This window comes from Dipodomys spectabilis, unplaced genomic scaffold (genome assembly GCF_019054845.1).
Source record: "Dipodomys spectabilis isolate Male_0828 unplaced genomic scaffold, ASM1905484v1 ptg000267l, whole genome shotgun sequence".
Lineage (NCBI taxonomy): Eukaryota > Metazoa > Chordata > Mammalia > Rodentia > Heteromyidae > Dipodomys > Dipodomys spectabilis.
This window is the reverse complement of record NW_024870944.1, coordinates 1,051,144-1,072,336: the sequence shown is the minus strand read 5'-3', so window position 1 is coordinate 1,072,336 and position 21,193 is coordinate 1,051,144.

Below are 21,193 nucleotides of genomic sequence, written 5' to 3'. Positions count from 1 at the left end.
AACATCTATAGGTAAGTACAAAGCCTATCTTTATATAAATAGTATGTTTTCAAAGGCTGGGGCTTGAATTCAGGCCTAGTGAACAGGCCTGACATTCTTATCTTCAAGTACGGTGAGCTTCCCCTTCATCCACTGCAGATTTACCCAGACCCTGAGTTCAAATCCACAACCTGGCAGAATAAATGGTGGGAATTGCAAGCCAGGGAGGGAAATTTATTTCATTTTATTTTTTCCCAGAGCGGGGCTTGAACTCGGGTCGTGGCAACTCTGCTTCAGCTTCGATCACCCTAGGCTGAGGTGCAGCCACTGGACCCACAGCTGATCCTGGGATCCTAGATCCCTAGGCTTTGAAGGGAAAAAAAATCACAGGAAAATGTGGAGATGGCCTTTTTATGTTTTCTTCCTTTGTGAGGTGACCCTCCTGGATCCGAATGACCCTGTTGCAAAGGGTATTTTACCTTGCATTGCTGAAGGCTGCTGGACAATCGGGGAAGCCATAGGACAACGTGGCAACATAGGCCCTGATTTCAAATCCCAGTCCTGACACCTACCAATGGCATGAGATACTAAGAGACTCGTTCCCATCCATAGGAATGTTATCAATGTCAGGTTGAATGAGTTGATCGTGAATGATTCTTCTATAAAATTAGACAAGATGATTTGAGGAAGCTGATTGATTTTATTTAATATTTATGAAGCATTAAAAGAATACTATTACTTACAGGAACGCAATAATTTCAGGACACTGATTTAATTAATAGCTTATTAAGGATGAAACAATAACATTAATTACATGGAGGCATAATAAATACCCCAGAATTTGTAGGAATGTATTCTATATAACTGAATAATGTATAGACATCTCTGGCACTATATAAACATATATATTTATTAATGTACTCTCATCCGCAAGTCAATCTGTTCATATTTTGTCAACCCCTGGGGCTTGATCTCAGGCCCTGGGAACTGCCTGTCAGCTCAGTTTGCCCCAGGATGGCGTGTTGACACTCACCCATTCATGAATTTGGCCTTGTAGGCCATGAGTTCAGATGCCAGGACTCCCAAACAATTAATCGTGGAGTAAGAAGCTGATGGTGAAACATATTTTTTTCCTTTTCTGTGAAAGTCCTGGGTGTCAAGTATAAAGTGGAATACATATGCAGACCTATAATCCTATGTAATCAATGTAATCAATGTTCTATGTGTCATAATAAACAATAAAATAAACGGTCAATACAAGAAAAAGACAAAAAAAGAATAACTATACTGAATGTAATATGGAGTGAACATATGTACATGAATATAAATCATATATTTAAAATGTACATGAATAGGATGTATTTTAGTGCTGGGGATCCAATTCAGGCCTAAGGAACAGACTTGAATTTCCTGACTTTAAGGAGGCAAGCTTCCCCTTAACACACAGTGCAACAGAGTTACCCAGACAATAAATTCAAATCCCAATCCTGGCAGAAAAAAATTGCACCTTTCTACTATGTGAGGTCGAATTCTTAGGTATTTCATTCTGCCTCCATTTAATGTATGTGTTTGTTTAAATGCTTAATGAAGTATTAACTAAAATCGATCAGTGTCCTAGGATATAATTGTGTATAATTTGATCCTAGAACCATTTAAGAACTACTCATTCAATCTTGACATTGATCACATTCCATTGGTAATCTTATGGATAAGAATGAGTTTCTTAGGTTCTCCTGCCATTTGGAGGTGGCAGGACCAATATTCCTACTGTCGGCTCCAGCTCCCACCACTTCAACCCAAGGATAGGCAACTCACAGGTCTGTGCCAGAACATCAGCAAGACCAATGATCAGGCAGGCACAAGTCGCTCTCAGCAGTATCCTTGATACTTACAAGGCTGTGATAAGAGGATCATGGTCAGACTCACCTTAGGCAGGAAAGTCCTTGAGACCCCTGTCCAACTTCAATGCCAACAAAGTCAGAAGTAGAGCTGTGTGGCCCCAGTGGTAGAGGGCTAGTCTTGAGCAAAAGCAGCTTACAGACTGTGCCCAGATCCTGAGTTTAAGGTCCAGGACTGGCAACAAACAGGCATACACAACAATCTAAAGCCAGTCACCCTCTTGTCCCCAACTGAATTGGACAGAGTTCCCTGGGAAAGGGGCTGGGGGAGCCACTGTCATCTTCACTCTGCCCATTCTGCCTGCATCACAGGATTCCGGCCACACTCCCATTCTTTCATGGTCCTTTCTGACCAATGGGATATAAGAATTGTGGTCACACCCACATTTCATGCTGCCTGATAGCACTGGGATTACTCTGTTGGTTGACACCACTACCAACAGTTGAGGAAGGTAGTGGTGGCTGAGTGGTGATCAAGAGACTCAAGCTGTAGGAAGAGAGGCCTTGCTCAGTCCTGCCACGCACCTGCCCACGCCCCAGTCCCCTTCAGCATTCCGCGTGGCACTGCATTTCAAACCGAGCACTGCTTGCTTGGACCCATGGCACCTCTTGGAGTCCTCAAATGATGGCACGCCACAGGCAGGCTTGTGGCCCAGACCTTGTCCAGGCCCCCCTGTCTCTGCTCCAGGCCTGAGTATTTGCCATGCTACTGCCTTCGCTGCTCGAATCCACCCGGAGCTGCCTCCAACAGCTTCTCCCAGTAGCACATGTGAGTGGTCTCCTCCTGGGCCCATACCCTGTGACCCCCACACCATGCGACCCCCCCCTCCTGACTGGACCTCCTGCTCCCCCATGCCTTACAGTCTGGCCTGGGCTCTGCCACAAATGTGCCCCAGCGGTGGGAGTGGGTGTTGACCAGAGTATCCCATCCCCATCCCTAGTTGCCAGTGTCCCAAGAAACAGGAAGATGCAGGGATGGTTGAGGAGGGGGCACCACAGAGCCCCTGGCCTGGAGCAGTGGGAGCCACACAGCCACTCATCTGCACCCTTCATCTTCCTGGTGGGAACCTGGTGGCTTTAGTCAGAGGTGGGAAGCAGCACCTCCACACTTGCCTACTTGGGTCTTTTCCTTTTTTCTGGGGGTTGGGGCATTGGATGCAGAAAATAGGTCTCTCTTGCTGTGTGAGCCCTTGTCCTCTGTGCTCGGTCACCCTTTCACTTGAAGAGAGGGTCCCAGAAGAGCCCATTAGGGAAGTGAGAGTGCTGGGGGTCAGAGCAGAATGTGAATATCTGGGAGGAACACCCCCCCCAAACATACATACATATACACCCAGCCTGTCCCTTCCCTAACTGTCAACAGTTCTCACATAGTGATCACATTTCCCAGCTCTGCTAGTTTCTGCTGTTGCTCCCAGTCCATCTGGTCTTGGATTCCCAAGAATCTGCCATGTGGCCCAGAAGCATGTAGGCTGGAAGTAGGGAGTAAGTCCATGTATGTATCCTTTAGGACCCCATCCATATCCCCAATACCACCCCCACCTCGGGTCAGACACACCTCTGGGGTCACCATGACCCCCTGCTTGTCGTGGGACTCCTTCACCCAGCGTCCTGGCCTAGGGTTTTGGTGAATGTGGAGTCAAGGGACTGGCCCTGGAGAAAGGGATAGGCACGGTATGCTCCATCATTAGAGTGGTGATCCCCTTGGGTGGGAGCTCCTGATTCCTCCAAGGGAACCCCCGTGCTCTAGTTTATACATTGTCCCAGATGAGGAACCAACAAACTCTGGAAAGGCACTGCTCTGAGTCTGTGTGTGTGTGTGTGTGTGTGTGTGTGTGGTGCTGCATCATTAGAGTGGTGCTCCACTTGGGTGGGAACCCCTGATTCTTCTAAGGGAACCCCTGTGCTCCAGCTTGTACATTTTCCCAGATGAGGAAACAACAAACTCTGGAGAGGCACTGCTCTGAGACTGTGTGTGTGTGTGTGTGTGTGTGTGTGTGTGTGTGTGTGTGTGTGTGTGTGTGTGTGTCTGTGTGTCTCTGTGTGTGCATGAGAGAGAGAGAAGGAGAGAGATATATCATCTTCCTCCTTGTATAACCTGACTGTGCTCAGTGAGTGATCATTTGGAAAATTGCAGGTGCTCCATGGACGAGTCTTCTGTCACTGGTCTGGATTTGTGTGTGTGTGTGTGTGTGTGTGTGTGTGTGTGTGTGTGTGTGTGTGTGTGTGTAGAAGTGGATTGTAATAAGTAAGCTGGGTCCTTTGGTAACTACTGCCTGCTGCATTTGGGGGATGCATGGGCTTTGTGGCTGAGGTCTGGGGGCCTGGAAGTGTGAGACGCTTGAAGGGGACTCAGCAACCTTAAATTATAAGACCAAGGGACCTGTGTGTCTTGGAGCTCTCTACTCCTTTGGGCCTGGTTGGTGGCAGCTGGAGCTTGGGAGGACCAGAGTATGGGGCCCTCAGTGGTTGGCTTCCCAGGGGGACAGAGAGCATGGCCAGCACTTAGTAAGGATGTGAGCCCTGCTGATATGGAGTGCACCAGCATAAGTCAGACTCCGGGTTTTCTCATCATGACTTCTGATGGGTGAGGCCAAACCTATGTTAAATCTTCTGCTGTGATCTTCATTTCTCAGCCTCCTGAGTAGCTAGGATTATACATATGAGCCTCTGCCACTGGGACTCTTGTTCTTTTTGGTGTATTAGGGTTTGAACTCAAGGCCTTAGGCTTGCTAGTCAGGTCTTCTTCCACGGTATCCAAGCCTTTCTGTCTTGGGCATTTCCGAGATAGAGACTCACTCAAAATGTGCTCAGGCTGGGCTGGATTGTGGTCCTCCTATCTGTGACAGGTGTGCGCCACGAGGCCCGGTCCTCCTTAGTTGGGATGGTAGACATATAGCACCATGCTCAGTCATCGGTTTAGATGATTATCCCAAACTTAGTTTACAGCAACCATAAAGTTCTGGGTTGGGCCTTCACCATTGTACCTCAGTCTCCTCCTTGGACATTTGTGAGGAAACAAAGGATCAATATGGGGGGAATCTCTAGAGCAGGGCCAGGCACAGAGGGAGCGGCTGTCAAATACGGTTCTTGGCAATTCTGTGAGCATAGGGCAGTAAGATAACTTGGAAAGGGCTCAGATGGGGCCTGTTATTAGTCATGTGACATGTATGGGTTTATGAAACAAAACATGGTTCTCTTTCAGCCTTATCCTATTCCCATGAAGAAGGAGATCCTTCACTGTGTTCAGTTTTGTAGCTGGGGAAAATGAGGCACGGAGAAGGTGGGTGACCAACTCAAGACCTCCAGTTGACAGAAAGCTCAGCGTGACTTCTCTGCCATGGTCCCTAGGAGAATGTGTGGTATTCAGCACGTTTCTTGTGGTGGGAAGTCCACTTTTTGTCAGTCGTGGGGCTTGAACTCTGGGCCTGGGTGCTGTCTTCGAGCTCCTCAGCTCAAGACTAGCATTCTACCACTTGAGCCACAGTTCCACTTCCAGTTTTCTGGTGGTTCTTTGGAGATAAGTGTCTCATGGACGTTCCTGTCTGGGCTGGCTATGAATCATGTTCATCATATCTCATAGGATTTTAGTCCTGAGCAACCGGCACCCAGCTTAATTGTAATTCTGACTTTCTTTCTCTCTCTCTCTTTCTCTCACAGGAACTGGTTGAATGGGTGCTGACGCGGTGGCCCAGTGTCCCCATGTGGCTGGAACCCAAGGTGGCCCTCTCATTCTGGAGGTGGGCTGTGGGTCAGGAACTGTCTCACTCAGCCTGTTGAACCAGCCCTATAAGGTAAGCCCCTCTGTGCCCTGGCTAGACCGTGAAAGTTATTCATTGTCCATCCAGCCTTATTGGACTTAATATTGTTTTCTACGTCCTTTTCTAGCAACTGGCCAAAATTATGCTACATAGTTATGGAATGAAAATATAATACCATCTTAAGAAAGTCATTTAGAGCTCTGGGAATGTGTCTTCATGGTACAGTGATTGCCTACCGTGCATGAAAACCTGAGTTCAATTCCTCAGTACCACATAAACAGAAAAAGAAACACTAGAAGTGGTGCTGTGCCTCAAGTGGTAGAGTGCTAGCCATGAGAGAAAGGAAAAGCTCAGGAATAATTCCCTAGCCCTGAGTTTAAGTTCCAGGACTATAAGACTGGCAAAAAAAAAATAGTTAGTAAATGCAAAATAAATAATCCATACTTGGAATATATATTGTTCCTTCCATAATAATACCTGACAATACTCCCTAATTCATGTACTTTACCTATATTAGGATACTGTGTTGAAAAAAAATTTGTTCATTAGGTCACAACAATTAATGCTAGGAATGTGCTAAGATGTAAGGTGAAGATTAATTCTAGAAATTCAAAGATTACAGGCTTTTGAGTGGTCACTGCTAATCACAATGAGAAGGATAGTCTAAGTGAGATTTGGAAATCTTTTTGGTCAGTCATGGAACCAAAAAGGCAGAGGCAAATTATCAGTTGGGACAAGAGAAGGAATAACTCTAGAAGGAAGGAACAAATGATAGTAACTAACGCATACCAGAAATCATTCTGGGGAATCATTTTTGGTTATTGAAGAACTAGTTATCAACCAGGCTTATTCTTCATTGCCTTTAGCATTCTAAATCTCTTAGGCTAGTTCTTAATCTCTGTGTGATAAATGTATCTCCTCCTATGCTGTTTTTCCAGACGTGATCCCTTTTTGTTTCTAAAAATCTCAGTCTCTCCTGATACTAAATACACCTACACAGATGGCAAGGGGTTGCTAATGTAAGGGTTGCATAGCTCAGGAGTCGTTAGTGTAACAAAATGGAATGGGAGGACTATTTATTGCTACCTCAATTTTTTCTGAAAAGCTGCCATGTCATCCTTTGATTCAAATTTCCATTCTTTGTCTACATAGTGTCATTAAGTGCAGTAAATGGAAATATGATCTGGGTGCTGGTGGCTTAAGCCTGTAATCCTAGCTTATCAGGAGGTTGAGACCACAGGATTGCAGTTCAAAGCCAGCCTGCTCTGGAAAGTCAATGAGAATCTTATCTTCAATTAACCACCAGAACCCCAGAAGTGGTGCCATAACTAAACTGGTAGAACACTGAGCTTGAGATGAATAGCTGAAGGACAGCACCTAGGATCAGAGTTCAAGCCTCAGGACCAACAAAAAGTGCAAATATGACTTTAAGTTTCCCCAAAAGGAAGGACAAGGTCAATAGTAATCTTCCAAACAGAAAAAAAAATAACAAAATGATTCAGTGCACTTACTTTTGCTGAGTTATTTAAGTTATGGCTTCTTCGCTGGACATATTCTCTTCTTTTAAAAATTGTCAAATATTAGCTTTATAATAAACATCATTTAGTATTTCTTGGTTCAAAAAAGAAGTCTTGATACAGTTGATGTCAGTTGGTGTTTTTTTGGCAGTCATGGTGCCTGAACTCTGGGCCTGGGCACTATCCCTAAGCTCTTCAGCTCAAGGCTAGTGCTTTACCACTAGAGACACAGCACCACATCCAGCTTTTTCTGCTCTTGTGGTGCTGAGGAATCGAACCCAGGGCCTCATGCATTCAAGGCAAGCACTCTACTCCTCAGCCACCTTCTCAGCCCATCACTTGGCTTTCTTACTATTTCAGTTCAAAGCAAACCCAGGCAGGAGATTCTGTCAACCTCTTATCTCTAATTAACCACTAAAAAGTCCAGAAGTGGGGATTTGGCTCAAGCAGTAAAGTATTAGCTTTGGAGGCAGGTGGGCAGGAAAGTCATCTATTCAGTGACATGGTCCAGTCTCTGAGAGCAAGCCCCAGAACCAGCACAAACTGAACAAACAAGCAAACAAAAAAAAACAGGTATTTCTTTGGGACCCTCCTTAAAGGAGTACTGGTCTGAGAAGAGACCACTTTTGCTGATTATACTCACTGGATCCTGCTTTTTTGGAATCCTTATTGCTATGGAGAACTCAGGACCAGAATAAAGGTATGGATAACTAAATCCTGCAACAAGCGAATCATCTCAGGAGTGAAATATACATCCATAAAGCACTTTAAAATCTCCATGTCTTTTTTTCTTTGCAGTAGAACACTTTTAAAACAACGTTATTTCCTTTTGTTCTATGCTGGCCCTCAAATGGCACATTATTTCCTTTTGTAATACTCTCAACCAGAAGTTTATAAACAAGTTTTATATGAGTAAAAAACACACTCGAAAAGTCAGGGACAGAGTTTCCCTCAAGCCTTGGATCCTTTTCTTGTACAGTAAAAAGCACAAATTAACTTGAACTTTGTCATATCTCTATATTCAATTCCTCTCCTGGGATCAGTTTCCGCCTCCAGTAATAGTTACTTCTAGCAACAATTTATGGTGCTGCTTGAGGTATAATGAATGTTTGCTGGCTTCATTGAAAAAGCACAAGGACACCTTTGGACATCATGTAGCAGTGTTTCAGAGACAACTTAGTAAAGAGAAAATATGAAATTTATATTGCTTATAAATGCATTATCCATGAGTACATTGAGTTCAAACTTCATAAGTGTTCTTTAAATTAAGGTGAATTTTAAATGGGAAGAGGGTTCTCAGATCATTTTTTGTGAGTGTATGTGCTGTGCATTATTTTCCAAGTGTACAAGAGTTAACAGTAAGAGAAACAATAGCAATAATAGGAGAAAGAGAAGTTCTGTGTTTAAGGGTTCAATACAATATAGAAGGATCTACAAATAAGACAACATTGAAACAATGAAGCCAAGTTCAGTATGTAGATTTACAGAAGTGATATAGAGAAAGCATTTCTCCTAAGTGGAAAATGAAGTATGAGGCCACTCTCTTTCTAAATCACACTTCCAATCGTGCAAATTTGTAAAAAGTAGAATAAAAGTATGATTCTGATTCCATGCAATTCAGATATAAGAGAATGGACTTAACTGGAAAAAGTCCATCTTGAAAGAACAGGGATTATACTAGCAATGAACCTGGAGGCAAAGTTCATATTTCTTTTTATTTCATATATACACCTATATATATATATATATAGTTGTTGTTGTTGTTGTTGGTCGTGACACTTGAACCCTGGGTGCTGTCCCTCTGTTATTCAGCTCCAGGCTAGTGCTCTACCACTTGAGCCACAGTGCCACTTCCAATTTTCTTGTAGTTAATTAGAGAAAAGAATCTCTGGGACTTTCCTACGTTGGCTGGCTTTGAACCTCAATCCTCAGATCTCAACACCACCCAGCTTAAGATCACATTTCTAACAGTGTACATTCAGCATATGTAATGCGTATGTTCATCTATCATTATATGAATTCTTGAGTTAAAAATCTGAGCTACAGGTTAGACAACACAAACAAAAATGTTTGTAATTTAAAAGTTGATACTCGTGGAAAAATAAAACTTAAGAATGTAAAGGAGTCTGGGAAGTTCAGTTTGCATCCAACCTGGGCAGAACAGTCTTTGAGACACTATCTATAATTAACCAGCCAAAGCTGCATTAGAAGAACAGTTCAAGTGATGGAATACCACTCATGAGCAAGATTGTTGAATAAGAGCTTGAGGTTTTGCATACATACATACAAACATATGCATACACACAGAGGCACTTATATGTTCACCCACGAATACACAAATGAAACAACTCTCAGAATATGTAGAAAAGTTAGAAAGCAATAGAAAATATGTCCTGAGTAAAACTATAATCGTGATAAATTTTAATATTTAAAAGTCCTCTAGTGAACTTTCTTCAAACCAGTTTGAGACTATTACATAGGTAGGGACCAGAGATAGTAAGAAAGTCAAGTAATCATTATTAAAGGGATCAGATCCATGGAGGAATGAATCAGAGACCACTGCATGTGCATCTGAAAATGTTCATATCCTGTGTCAAATGTTAGAACATCTTTCAAAACTGTACATAAACAATCTGAGCAGTCAATGGATAAGATCTTCAGAGAAGTTCAGAATTGCTAGTGTGTTTCTAGATTAAATAAACCAACAAACTATGGCAGGCAATCTGATACAAGCCTGGAATTCTAGCACTCAGACTAAGAAAGGAGATTAGAGAGTGGAATTACATAGTGATACCTTCACTGGACCAGGTAGTATAATTTTGTCTCAATAAAACAAACCAAATTACAAGAAAGGAATACACAGTTGGGCTAATTTTGTAATTATGATTTGAGAAGTCAAGTTTCCTATTCAAATGCAACTGATATATAATCCTCAGTTGTGTTTTAAATCTCTCTTCATTACAAAACATTCTTAGATGCAAAATAGCTCATGATTCTCATCCAAAATTTGAAAAAGTAAGTAAGCATCATTCTGTTGGATGCCAAAGAAATGATGAAGGTTTACAAAACTGAAGCCCGGAGAAATAGCACAGTTTGTCTAATGTAGGACTTTGTGGACCTTGCAAAATTAGAATTTAGCTTCAAAGTAAATAGTTTTTTTTTGTAATTTCATATTCTATTGGATACTATAAAATTCTTTTTAAGTAGAGGTTTTAACTGACAAATTCACAAATGATTCTGGCATTCTATTTGCCTAGAATATTCTTTCAAGAGAGTTATAATTAGAACTTAGTTAATAAATCATTCCAACAGTTCATGTATAAAATGATAATGTGAATAATTTAGACAGAGTTGCCAACAAATGGATGATATTAATTTATAAATTTAGAAAAAGCATTTTTTGAGGGTTTGGTATAACATGGTATGAAGAGAATAATTGTGTGACATCTTCTTTCTTCTACTTATATATTACACAGGAATCAATTTCCTTAGGTATGTGCCTCTGTATACAATGAGAAAAATGCTAGGTTTGGGTTCATTTTTTTTTGCGGGGGGGGGAGTCAGGTCGTGAGGCCTGAACTCTGGGCCTGGGCACTGTCCCTCATCTCTCCAGCTCAAGGCTAGCGCTCTACCACTTGAGCCACAGCGCATCTTTCGGCTTTATTTCTTTTTGCTTATGTGGTGCTGAGGAATCGAACCCAGGGCCTCATGCATTCAAGGCAAGCGCTCTACCACTGAGCCAACTTCCCAGCCCAATTTTTGTTTTTGTTTTATTGGTCTGACCTAGGGCTTGAACTCTGGGCCTTGACACTGTCTCTGAGCTCAAGGCTCCTGCCCTACCACTTAAACCTCAGTGCCACTTGTGTCTGGCTTTTTCTGAGAAGTTTATTGGAGATAAGATTCTAAGGGACCTTCCTGCCTGCATGGGCTTTGAACCATAATCTTCTTATCTTAGTATCCTCAATATCTATGATAGTTAAAAAAGTATAAATAATATTTGCAAGAGTTCTGATCTCAAGAATACCACTTGGGGAAAATTGATTCAACTGAGTTTATTGTGGTGTTCTTTGCAGAACAAGGAGGGCATCACAATACCAGAGGTGCAGTATTTTTTCACAGTAAAGATAAGTTATTCATGATGTGAAATAAGGGAATTTTAAGGTGCACCTTACAAGTTGGAAACTGTTGGGCTAGGATGACTTTATGGCATAAAACTGGGGATTGCTTACTCTTGAAGAATTATTACAGATGCTTCATAGTTTTATCTTCTACAAGAATGTGGCTATTTTTCTGTTGACTTCTCAATCTGTAACACTCCATTGGAAACTGCATCCATTGCAGAATTATATAACATGAAAACAAGTACTGTTTTGAATCTCTTAGGTATGGAAAGTTCAGAATTTGAAAATGAGTAGTTATTAGTCATAGGAATTTTGAACAACACATATATTGTGTCCTAACAACTTATTTAATTTTAAAAGTTATCGGTTTCCATAGAATTAAACTGCTTTCGGTTTTATGTGTGTGAAAGTGCTAAATTTATTTTTTTCCAAAATATTCAAGTATATTGTGAAAATATTGTCTAGTTGGATAACATTCAAGCTGATGACCTTCTGATAAAGAAAGGGTAATTAAATCAAATTAGATGCCAAATAGTATTGATTTTTAAAATTTTACTATATAAAGTATAATATTAACTATACCAATACAGTGAAATTTTATTTTATGCAGCTTATTTTTTAAATTTAATTTTATTGTCAAAGTGATGTACAGTCGGGTTACAGTAATTGTAAGGTAGTGAATACATAACTTTTCAAACTTGTTTCCCCCTCCTTCACTTTTCTCACAGTTTTCCTTCACCTATGTACCCCTCACAAGTTGTAATGTATATTTCCAACATATTGTCTTGTGAGTATTGCTAATGCATTGGTTTGGCCTTTGTCATTTGTGTCACCATTGTGATGTTCCTCTTCCCTTCCCTAATTAAGGTAAATGTATACACAATACACAGTGTACCAAAATCAGCAAGTGATAAACCAAAGGGGAAAAACCAAAGAAAATAGAAATCACATAATACATAAAAACCAATAACCACAAATAAAGATCTCTGATTCCATATCTTGGAGTTCATTTTGTTCAACATCAGCTTATGTGGTCATATATATGCATAACGAAGCCACTGGAATGGACACTATATCGTGAAAACAACATGTTAACTGTTTTTGATGGTAAAGGTGGAATTAGGATTGGTGAATTTACGGTTTTGTGCAAGTGTGTTACAATTAAATATGTCCATCTTGTTGTCCAATGCTCCTGGATCAGATTCACTCCTTCTATCATTGTCAACCAACTCCTTCTCCAAGATTTATTTCAGATTTACCACTTCCTTTATCACATGTGTACATTGATATTCTAGCTGTATTTGCCCCTTGTTCCATTTTTCATTCATTCTATGTATTTACTATTATTCCTCTCTGTCTTCAACTTCCTGATAGTCATTCTGTTAAACTGTCAGTTAATACTTTGATAGATTTATATACTTTCCATGGAGTTTCAATCCTGCATATACTTGAACTCATGTCAGCTTATATTGCCATAATCCATTCATCTGCAATAATAATTAGCAAGACTGGAGGCATGAAGCACCTAGACATGATTTAATTCTCATCCATTTGGAAGATTAATCTTTAGTCAACAAGAAAGTTTAAAAATGGTTTTGAATGCATTCCAAACTACCAGTTTTTATAAATGGCTTTGTACAATGGTGTGTGATTATTTTATTTTATTTGGGATAATATTTTCTACTACATTTAAGTTTTAAAAAAAAGAAAATTAAAATTTATTATTATAGAGGAATATGATAGAAATAGAAGACAGATTTTATGTTTGTCACATCTCTGACGAGTACCCATATTCAAGACTTACTATGTTAGACAGATAGGGAAAACATAAAATAACATATGATAAGGCAACTATTTGTGACTTTTTAAAATGTACCTTATTAAATGATGAAATTTACTTTATTATCTAACGTTTGGGTTTGAAATATGGGAGGCTGATACATTTAACAAATTTTGAAAGGCACCAAATGAACAACACAAATGGTGGGTGGTACTATTTCTACAGTTTAATGAATCATTGAACCTGATTGGCATTAGTGCTGGGTAAGCAAATCAATTCTATTGTAACTCTATTGCCACTAAGTATCATCTATTTGTCAAATGTTATTTTGGCGAATGTGATTTTTTATTTTTGGTAGGTCGTGGGGCTTTAACTCTGGGCTTGGGCACTGTCTCTGTGCTCTTCAGCTCAAGGCGAGCACTCTACCACTTTAGCCACAGTGCCACTTCTGATATTCGAGTGGTTTATTGCAGATAAGAGTCTAATGGACTTTCCTGCCCGGGCTGGCTTTTAACCGTGATCCTCAGATCTCAACCTCCTGAGTATTTTGGATTTACATGCATGAGCCACTAGCGCCTGGTTTGCGAATTTGATTTTTCAAACATTACTTGAAAAAGAATACACATTCAGGAGATTAAATATTTTGAGAATGACAACATTTTTATACCACAGAACCAAGTTTTACTGAAGTACCTGTGTATTTTTTTTTATTGTGAAAATACTGTACAGAGGGGTTACAATTACATGGGCAAGATAATGAGAACATTTCTTATCAAGCATTGTAGCCTCCTCCTTTGTTTCCCTTTCCCATCCCTTTGCATCCTCCCCTTGCCCCCTGACCCGATCCTCCCCCCCCCCCCCCCGCACCAAAGTTGTAAACTTTGTTTTCGACATGGCAACTTGTACATCTCATAGTGTTATTAAGCACTAAGGATCTTCTCAATTAATGTGTTTTTTTTTTTAAATTACATTTGACCTCTAAGTCAAGTTTTCCTGGCCTTTATAGACCAATTGTGGATCTATCCTTCCAGGAGCTATTTTTCTGGCCCATTTATGCTGGACTGAAATCGTTCATTAATCATTAGGGGAGGGGTATTAAAAATAATCTTGTGACACTTTGTGATCTTGTTCACTCATATGGGCTGGTCATCTGTAAATTGAAAGTTTGAATTGCAGTACTTTCTCTTAGATTTTGTGATCTCGTCATTCATTTTAAGTTGACTTGCATTTCACTATTGCTTACTGCTAATTCCTGCTTCTTAAGGAATTTATTAATAAATATATATATTATAAAACAATGTTGAATTAAACCTAGGAAAGAATGAAATAGATTATGGATATTATGCAAACACAGAATATAGAATATTTTAAAATATACTTTTTTCAGACAAGAACCAGAAATATCTTTAGTTTCTGTAACACTCATTTCAACAGATAAGATCAAATTATTTCTGATTAAAAAATCACAAACTCTGCAGAAACCATTATAGATGTACACAAACAACCCAAATACATTTTGACATCAAAGTCAGGCAATTCACTTGGAAAAATTCCACGGAATTTTTACAGTAAGATATTGCTGTTATTTGGATTGTGAAAATATTTTGTATGGACACAAAGAATGGACTGGCATTTTGATGTTTAAGAAACGTAACTGATATCTTAGCTATGCTAAATAATGCTGCAATAAACATAGTTGTTCTGGTAGCTTTAGTATGGTCTTGTTTGATGCCCCTAAGTAGATGAATGGATTAAGAAAATAGAATTCTATGGAATGGAATTTTATGCCTCCCTCAGAAAGAATGACATTGACCCATTTGTTAGAAAATGGAAAGACTTGGAAAACAATATATGAAGTGAAGTAAGCCAGGCCCAAAGAAACATAGATCCCATGGTTTCCCGTATTTGCAATAACTATTATATGTCTGAGACAAGCAGAAATGGTCAGATAAGTTGATGTTAGGCGAAATGAACCCCAAGATAAGGATTCAAATGTTTTTTTCTTTCTTGCAAATGTTTCTAACATATTTATAAGATGATTTCTTTGTTGCTTTGTTTGTCCCTCCACCACCGTATAACCCCTGCTTTAATTGTATTTGATGTTGGTATGATTTGTGGAGGGGAAGGGAAAAACCAAATTGTTTAAATAGGGATACAAGTTGACCCATTGCAACAATGAGATGTACAAGACGTCATGTAGAAAACTGAACTTTACAACTTTGGCCGGGGGGGGAGGGGTAGGGAGGAGGGAGGGGAGTGGGGGTAGATGAGAAGGTATGGAAAGGGGAAATAAAGGAGGAGGCAACAATGCTTGATAAGAAATGTACTCATTACCTTGCCCATGTAATTTTAACCCCTCTGTATGGTGTTTTCACAGTAAAATAATAAAATTCAACAAAAAAAAGATAAAAGAAAAAAAAAACTTAACCGAAACATTACAACTTAATAGAACAATTTGTACAGCCTTCCACAACTTCAAAGAGGTAGTGATACATACTTATCCTTTTGGTAATATCAAAGGCAGTTTCTTCCAAGTTGTTCTTCAGACCTGGTTTGATATAATGGTTCAACAGAAGGAGATCCACTGTATCTTTGCTATCTATATTCCCAGCAGCAAGATGCAAGGGAGTCAAGAGGCGTTTAGTTTGGGCATTTGTATCTGCATCATGATGAAGTAAGAAAGACACCACACTGGTATTATTCCACGAGTAAGCACTGCGCAGGGGTGTCCAACCACTAACAATTATTGCATGAATATCTGCTGCTTGAGCCACCAACTCATGGACAATGTCTAAGTGTCCACTGTAGGCTTTCCAATGAAGAGGGGTATATTCATTGTCATCCCTAGTATTCACATGAGTAGCTTTTATGGAAAGTAGTCACCACACTCTAGTAAGCCGATTATTTTCAGCAGCCCAAAGAAGAAATTTTCTTGGATCCTACTCCATTTTTTTTCTTGCAATTGATACGATTTCTCACTTTTTCATTTTGTTACTCATCTTCATCAGAATTGCCTAACTAGGGACTTTCAGTGCCAGTGGGAATAAGGTGTCCATGTATTTCCCCAATAGTTCATATTGGTTGAACTTGTGGGAAAAATACAGTAAATTTTCTGCATCTGTATTTTTTCATGATGATTTATTTTCTCTTTTTACATTTTTATAATTCTAAGTCATTCTAACTGGAAAGTAGGGAATTGATGGAGAGCAGAGGAAAGATGTTCCTCCGTATTCAAAGGTACAGACTGAAAATAAGGATCAGTGTTGTCTTCATGTGCAGCTTCTTCCAGAAATGAGAAAATAGAAGGTGGCCCAGTGGTAGAATGCTTGCCTTGCATGTCTGCGCAATGGCAGGTCATGTCCACTTTGAAGCCTTGTCATTCAGACCCACGGTGCAAAGAAAAAGACGTAATACCCCAGCCCTCTGAAGCTCGGCACTTTTTGTGGTATCCTACATTTTTTTCTTCCTGCAAACCCTCAAGGCCTAGGATCCCAGGATCGGCTATGGGTCCAGAGACTGCACCACAGCCTAGGGTGATGGAAGCTGAGTCAGAGTTGCCACAACCTGAGTTCAAGCCCCGTGCTTGGCAAAATAAAGAATAAATAAAACAATTAATTAATTATTTAACTAAATTAAAAAGAAATAAAGCTCTTTGGTTTGGAATTTCTGCCAGTTTCCTTCCTAAGCCTGGGATTTGAACTCAGGGTCTTGGTAAATCTGTAGCAATGTGAGGAAAGGTGCAGAGTTACCACCACTTAAGTTCAAACCCCGTGCCAAGCCAAAAATAAAAAAAAAGTCACTGAGCTCAGCAGGGGGAGTAGTTGTGGAGATGGGAGGGAAGGGATGGTAGGGGGAAAACAAAAAAAGAGGAGGCAACAATGCTCAATAGGAAATGAACTCATTACCTTGCTCATGTAACTGTGATCCCTCTGTACATCATTTTTGCAATAAAAATGTACAAAAAAAAGAAACAATGTAGTGCTCAGAGAAGCACTTTGGGGGTAAGGTAAGGATGTCTGAAAAGCTGTACAAAATTCTACACTGCTTTTTTTAAAAAAATGCTCTGTATGGAACTGAATGAACATAACTGCTTTCATTAAAAAAATTAAGCCACCGTCTTGGAACTGGGGCCAGTATTTCTGTAATTGCTGTGATTTGATCTCACCCTCCAGGTAACTCTTTAGCACCATGTGTGAAGGCGAAGCTTATGGTCTTTGAGGAAAACAAATTCAGGCTAGAGTTCTGAGGGTCCAAATGAATGCCCTGCAATGGAAAAAAATATTTGTATACATGTGTAATATATGATATATACTTACATATGTATGTTTATTACATATTATTTTTTAGTATTGATTTTGTATTTTATTTTTTATTTGATTCAATTATTTGTTTATTGTATTTAGTATTATTATACACATAATATTTAGTACATGTTTTACATCTATTATAAAATGATTCACAATAATTTAGGACATTGACTCATTTTCATTTATACTTTATTAAGTGTTGAAACATGATACATAATTAAATGGAAGCATTTGTTACAGTCTTCACATGTTTAGAGTCTCTCCCACAGATGAGCTTTGTCTTCTTCATCTTTGGACACCTTCCTATAGGTATTTCTTTAGATGATTTATAATCAGAGGCCTTTTCTTGAGGATAGGCAAGTTGAAGGATAAAACTGTAAGGGTGGGGCTAGAAATGTGACAGTGGTAAGGAGCTTGCTCAGCATGCATGAATGCCATGGTTTGATCCTCAGTGCCACATACTCAGAAAAACCCAGAAGCTGTGGAGTGGCTCAAGTGGTAGAGCTCTAGTCTTGAGATAAAGAAGCTCAGAGAGTGTGCCCAGGCCCTAAGATCAAGCCCCAGGACTTTCAAAAATAATAGGACAGATTCTGGAGGCTCACATCTGGAAAACTAACTTCTCAGGAGACTGGGAGCTGAAGACCACAGTTCAAAGAAAGGCTAAGCAAGGAAAGCCTGTTAGACTCTTATCTCCAATGAACCAGCAAAAGACACTGTGGCTCAAGTGGTACTGTTTGCCTTGAGCTGAAGGGCTCAGGGACAGTGCCCAGGCTTGAGTTCGAGACACACAACTGGAAAAAAGTGAGGGTTAATCAAAGTACTTTTCCTATTTGCTAATTAAGAGAACATTCTCTGGAAAATGAATGCTGATGTATTCCAGAATTGGAGTGAGAGCTCAAGGTTCAAGTTTAGTAGATCCATGTGCCCAGCCTCTGAGATTCTATCATTATAAACTTGTGTGCTACAGGGTTCTGAATGGTCCAATGTTGAAAGGGTTAATATGCTCCACAAGCCCTTTGTGATAAGCAGTTGACTTGTACTGAAAATGTCATTACAGTTCTGAACCTAGCAGAGAATCAGTAGCTCACGCCCATCACCCTAGCTTAGGAGGCTGAGGTCTCAGGATCACAGGGTAAAGTCAGCCAGAGTAGGAAAGTCTATGACACTCTGACTTCCACTTCTGAAAGGTCAGATGTTCAAGAGCTTCCTGGGTTTCCCTTGGTGATGAGAAGTTACTTGCACTCTAAATGTTCTTAGAGTTCTCAAGCTATAGAAGCAGGAAAGAAACATTATTGACCCATCCTGGGTTCAAATGAAGTTCTCAGGGTCCAAGCCCTAGCCCTGTTAGCAGGAAGAACTCCATTGTATCACTGTACATGAAGGACAGAAAATAGTTGCAAAAGCCAGGCTAGTTGAAGAGCCCAAGGCCTGCAGGTTTAGGAGGCAGAATGTACACACTCAACAGGAAAGTGAGCTGCAAAACCACTTCATTCATTCCAGGCACAACCAGCAATGGGGGGGGGGGGGGACTTCAAACATTTGTTAGAGTTTCAGCAGGGTCAGGCTTTTCTCAACCTCTTCAAACAATGACTGATTAACCTTCCTCCCTCAGGTTAAGGGAGCCTCAGGCTATCTTTAGGTTACCAATAGAGAGTCAGTTTAGTGGGGGAGATGGGAGTAACAGAGTAGAAAAATCCTGCTTTATGGTCTTAGGGAGTGGGTTCTTGACTCTCCATCTGTCAGATTTGAAGGCCCTTCTTCTACCTCGGTGAGTCCATTCTCCTTCCTTCATTCTGCAAATCATTAATGCCAATCCCCAGTCCAAGGAGAAGCAGGGCCATTTCTCTTCTCTCTCCAAGCACCTGGCTCTCCCCTCTTGGCTCTGGGGCCCTCAGCTGCCTGAGAAGTGGGAGAGAGACAGTCTTCCTGCTCTGTGGTTATGTGAATGCGATACTGGTATCCTGGCACACTGCCGAAGGCCTCATGACTGCTAATTGTTCCCTTCTTCCCTCCTGACGTCCAAGAGCAGATTCATCTATCATCTTTGTATCTATCTATCTATCTATCTATCTATCTATCTATCTATCTATCTATCTATCTATCTATCTATCTATCTATCTATCTATCTATCTACCAACACATCTACTTACCTACCTATCTATCTCTTTGCCAGTTCTCAGTTGAAGTCAAGGCCTGGGCACTGTCTGCAGCACTCTATTACTTGAGCCACAGCACCAATTCTGGCTTTTTCTGTGTATGTGCTACTGAGGAATCGAACCCAGGGCTTCTTGCATGCTAGGCAAACAGTCTCTCACTAATCCACATTCCCAGACCTCTCATCTTTTTCTTAATGGTAGTTTTTACATATGTAGGCTGCTATTTTTCATCCCCAAGTTAATATTTGTGAATACCGGTTACTTCTAAGAAACCTGATCTTGTCTTCCCTTGCCTGATTTGTGATTGTTCCTGTGTTGGCCTCATAATAAAATGTAAATAAACCCTCCTGAGAGCTTAAGTGTGCATCATATAAGGACACAGGTCTGGAACCCTGGAAGAGAAAAGGGATAGGCCTTAAATGAAGATTATGATGCAGTTTGTGCAACATGCATCTCTGAAAAATAAATCAGTAAATAAAAGCAGAAGCACTGCATATGGTCTGTTTGCACTCAGGGAGGTAATACACATATAAGTAGGTAAGGCACTGATACATAACTTGGCCTTCTCTCTTTGAATGTTTTTTGTGGGCATCCCAGGGCTTAAACTCAGGGCCCTATGCAATCCAGAGTTGTGTTACTCAATGCTGAAGCTCTACCACTGCCACAGCTCCACTTCTAGACATCTGATCGGTAAAAATTGGACATAAGCACATCCCAGGCTTTCCTGCCTGCTCTGGCCAGTATCTCCTGCTTGGCTTTCTCTCTCAAAGCTGGAGCTCTACCCTCTGGGCCACTGCTCCACTTCTGGTTTTCTGGTGGTTTATTGGAGGAAAGAGGTTCACAACTTCCTGCTCACGCTGTCTTTGGACGGCGATCTCCTGAGGAGGATTCAAGCAACTTTCCTCAGGGATTCGCCGAGGAACCACTCCACACAAACCTTTCGTCTAAATCTCGAGAGGTACTAGAGAAAAACAGAAAGAGGAAGATGTTTCTAGTGTGTTCTAGATACTTAAGGTTGGAAACACTCATAATTATTAGGTAATTTTATAAGCAAAAGGAGCAGTGCAGATTGCATGAGGATCGTTCCAGCTTTCGATCCACTCATCCTGAGACAGTAAATTTCTGCAGCTCAATGCTCAGTGACTAAACTGGCATGTCCTGTGGACATTTGCTCCCAAATCCTGTAACACTCATTTCTCACTTTTGGCTGCAAACTTGTGACCAAAGGAGAAGATGATGAGAGAAAATCGTTTACAGAGAAAGCAGCTATAAAGAACATTGGGTAGTTTACTTATAAATTCAAACCAATGGAATGACCCTGTTAAGAAGTCAGCTTGTCCAGAGTAAAACATGAAGAAGGAAAGAAAGGGAAGTGCCAGTGGCTGCTGACTCTAATCTCAGCTCTGAGGAGGCTGAGATGTAGAGAACCTTAGTTTGAATCCAGCCAGTATTGGAAAGTCCATGACACTGTTATTTCTAAGAGATCAGAGAAAAGCCCAGATGTGGGGCTGCGACTGAAGGTTAATGCAATCCCTGAGCAAAAGCAGCTCAGGGACAATGCCTAGGCTCATAATCCAACCCCAGGACCTGTCCCCGCAAAAAGGGCCTGTACCTCCATGTCTTTGCGTGTGTATGGATGTTCCTTTAGGTGTAGCTCCAGAGTAGTTATAATGAACA